Here is a 4,311-nt window from a genome sequence, read left to right on the forward strand (position 1 = left end):
CAGTAAACCTGAAGTGAAGCATCGGAATCTATAGCTAGTGTCACAGGAATGGCCAGTAGGAAGAGTCAGTCTTCTTGTCCTTAATTCGGCATTGTGCCTTTTGTATTTAATTCCGATGCAATTTCTGTGTTTCATCGTCAATAAGAAGGTCCAAGGGATACAGTAAACCTGAAGTGAAGCATCGGAATCTATAACTAGTGTTACAGGAATGGTTCAAAACATAGTCAGTAAGAAGTGTCGGTCTACATGTACTTAAGTCGGCTTTCTGCCTTTTGTATTTAATTCCGATCCAATTTCTGTGTTTCTTTGTCAATACGAAGTTCCAAGGGATACAGTAAACCTGAAGTGAAGCATCGGAATCTATAACTAGTGTCACAGGAATGGTTCAAAACATAGTCAGTAAGAAGTGTCGGTCTTCATGTACTTAAATCGGCATTGTGCCTTTTGTATTTAATTCCGATGAAATATGTGTGTTTCATCGTCAATAAGAAGGTCCAAGGGATACAGTAAACCTGAAGTGAAGCATCGGAATCTATAGCTAGTGTCACAGGAATGGCCAGTAGGAAGAGTCAGTCTTCTTGTCCTTAATTCGGCATTGTGCCTTTTGTATTTAATTCCGATGCAATTTCTGTGTTTCATTGTCAATAAGAACTTTCAAGGGATACAGTAAACCAGGAGTGAAGCATCGGAATCTATAAGTAGTGTCTCAGGAATGGTTCAAATCATAGTCAGTAAGAAGTGTCGGTCTTCATGTACTTAAGTCGGCATTGTGACCTTTGTATTTAATTCCGATGCGATTTCTGTGTTTCATCATCAATAAGAAGGTCCAAGGGAAACAGTAAACCTGAAGTGAAGCATCGGAATCCATAACTAGTGTCACAGGAATGGTTCAAAACTTAGTCACGAAGAAGTGTCCTCCCTCATGAACTGAAATCGGCATTGTGCCTTTTGTATTTAATTCCGATGCAATTTCTGTGTTTCATCGTCAATAAGAAGGTCCAAGAGATACAGTAAACAGAAGTGAAGCATTGGAATCTATAACTAGTGTCACAGGAATGGTCAGTGGGAAGAGTCAGCCTTCTTGTACTTAAGTCGGCATTGTGCCTTTAGTATTTAATTCCGATGCAATTTCTGTGTTTCATCGTCAATAAGAAGGTCCAAGGGATAGAGTAAACCTGATGTGAAGCATCGGAATCTATAACTAGTGTCAGAGGAATGGTTCAAAGCTTAGACAGTAGGAAGAGTCAGTCTTCTTGTACTTAAGTCGGCATTGTGCCTTTTGTATTTAATTCCGATGCAATATCTGTGCTTCATCGACAATAAGAAGGTCCAAGGGATACAGTAAACCTGGTGTGAAGAATCGGAATCAATTACTACTGTCACAGGAATGGTCAGTAGGAAGAGTCAGTCTTCTTGTCCTTGAGTCGGCATTGTGCCTTTGTATTTAATTCCGATGCAACTTCTGTGTTTCATCGTTAATAAGAAGGTACAAGGGATACAGTAAACCAGAAGTGATGCATCGGAATCTATAACTAGTGTCACAGGAATGGTTCAAATCATAGTCAGTAAGAAGTGACGGTCTTCATGTACTTAAGTCGGCATTGTGCCTTTTGTATTTAATTCCGATGCAATTATTGTGTTTCATCGTCAATAAGAAGGTCCAAGGGATACAGTAAACCTGAAGTGAAGCATCGGAATCTATAACTAGTGTCACAGGAATGGTCAGTAGGAAGAGTCAGTCTTCTTGTCCTTACGTCGGCATTGTGCCTTTTGTATTTAATTCCGATGCAATTTCTGTGTTTCATCGTCAATAAGAAGGTCCAAGATGTACAGTAAACCTGAAGTGAAGCATCGGAATCTATAACTAGTGTCACAGGAATGGTCAGTAGGAAGAGTCAGTCTTCATGTCCTTAAGTCGGCGCTGTGCATTTTATATTTAATTCAGATGCAATTTCTGTGTTTTATCTCCAATAAGAAGGTTTAAGGGATACAGTACACCTGAAGTGAAGCATCGGAATCTATAACTAGAGTCACTGTTATGGTTCAAAACATAGTCAGTAAGATGTGTCGGTCTTCAAGTACTTTGGTCGGCATTGTGCCTTTTGTATTCAATTCCGATGCAATTTCTGTGTTTCATCGTCAATAAGAAGGTCCAAGGGATACAGTAAACCTGGAGTGAAGCATCGGAATCTATAACTAGTGTCACAGGAATGGTTCAAAACATAGTCAGTAAGAAGTGTCGGTCTTCATGTACTTAAGTCGGCATTTTGCCTTTGGTATTTAACTCCGATGCAATTTCTGTGTTTCATCGTCAATTAGAAGATCCAAGGGATACAGTAAACCTGACGTGAAGCATCGGAATCAATAACTAGTGTCACAGGAATGGTTCAAAACATAGTCAGTAAGAAGCGTCGGTCTTCATGTACTTAGATCGGCATTGTGCCTTTTGTATTTAATTCCGATGCAATTTCTGTGTTTCACCGTCAATAAGAAGGTCCAAGGGATACAGTAAACCTGAAGTGAAGCATCGGAATCTGTAACTAGTGTCACAGGAATGGTCAGTAGGAAGAGTCAGTCTTCTTGTCCTTAAGTCGGCGTATTGCCTTTTGTATTTAATTCCGATGCAATTTCTGTGTTTCAGCGTCAATAAGAGGGTCCAAGGGATACAGTAAACCTGACGTGAAGGATCGGAATCTATAACTAGTGTTGCAAGAGTGGCTCAAAACATAGTCAGTAAGAAGTGTCGGTCTTCATGTACGGAAGTCGGCATTGTGCCTTTTGTATTTAATTCCGATGCAATATGTGTGTTTCATCGTCAATAAGAAGGTCCAAGGGATACAGTAAACCTGAAGTGAAGCATCGGAATCTATAGCTAGTGTCACAGGAATGGCCAGTAGGAAGAGTCAGTCTTCTTGTCCTTAATTCGGCATTGTGCCTTTTGTATTTAATTCCGATGCAATTTCTGTGTTTCATCGTCAATAAGAAGGTCCAAGGGATACAGTAAACCTGAAGTGAAGCATCGGAATCTATAACTAGTGTTACAGGAATGGTTCAAAACATAGTCAGTAAGAAGTGTCGGTCTACATGTACTTAAGTCGGCTTTCTGCCTTTTGTATTTAATTCCGATCCAATTTCTGTGTTTCTTCGTCAATACGAAGTTCCAAGGGATACAGTAAACCTGAAGTGAAGCATCGGAATCTATAACTAGTGTCACAGGAATGGTTCAAAACATAGTCAGTAAGAAGTGTCGGTCTTCATGTACTTAAATCGGCATTGTGCCTTTTGCATTTAATTCCGATGCAATTTCTGTGTTTCATCGTCAATAAGAACTTTCAAGGGATACAGTAAACCAGGAGTGAAGCATCGGAATCTATAAGTAGTGTCTCAGGAATGGTTCAAATCATAGTCAGTAAGAAGTGTCGGTCTTCATGTACTTAAGTCGGCATTGTGACCTTTGTATTTAATTCCGATGCGATTTCTGTGTTTCATCATCAATAAGAAGGTCCAAGGGAAACAGTAAACCTGAAGTGAAGCATCGGAATCCATAACTAGTGTCACAGGAATGGTTCAAAACTTAGTCACGAAGAAGTGTCCTCCCTCATGAACTGAAATCGGCATTGTGCCTTTGTATTTAATTCCGATGCAATTTCTGTGTTTCATCGTCAATAAGAAGGTCCAAGGGATAGAGTAAACCTGATGTGAAGCATCGGAATCTATAACTAGTGTCAGAGGAATGGTTCAAAGCTTAGACAGTAGGAAGAGTCAGTCTTCTTGTACTTAAGTCGGCATTGTGCCTTTTGTATTTAATTCCGATGCAATATCTGTGCTTCATCGACAATAAGAAGGTCCAAGGGATACAGTAAACCTGGTGTGAAGAATCGGAATCAATTACTACTGTCACAGGAATGGTCAGTAGGAAGAGTCAGTCTTCTTGTCCTTGAGTCGGCATTGTGCCTTTGTATTTAATTCCGATGCAACTTCTGTGTTTCATCGTTAATAAGAAGGTACAAGGGATACAGTAAACCAGAAGTGATGCATCGGAATCTATAACTAGTGTCACAGGAATGGTTCAAATCATAGTCAGTAAGAAGTGACGGTCTTCATGTACTTAAGTCGGCATTGTGCCTTTTGTATTTAATTCCGATGCAATTATTGTGTTTCATCGTCAATAAGAAGGTCCAAGGGATACAGTAAACCTGAAGTGAAGCATCGGAATCTATAACTAGTGTCACAGGAATGGTCAGTAGGAAGAGTCAGTCTTCTTGTCCTTACGTCGGCATTGTGCCTTTTGTATTTAATTCCGATGCAATT

This window comes from Schistocerca americana, unplaced genomic scaffold, assembly GCF_021461395.2.
Source record: "Schistocerca americana isolate TAMUIC-IGC-003095 unplaced genomic scaffold, iqSchAmer2.1 HiC_scaffold_17, whole genome shotgun sequence".
NCBI classification, from domain to species: Eukaryota; Metazoa; Arthropoda; class Insecta; order Orthoptera; family Acrididae; genus Schistocerca; species Schistocerca americana.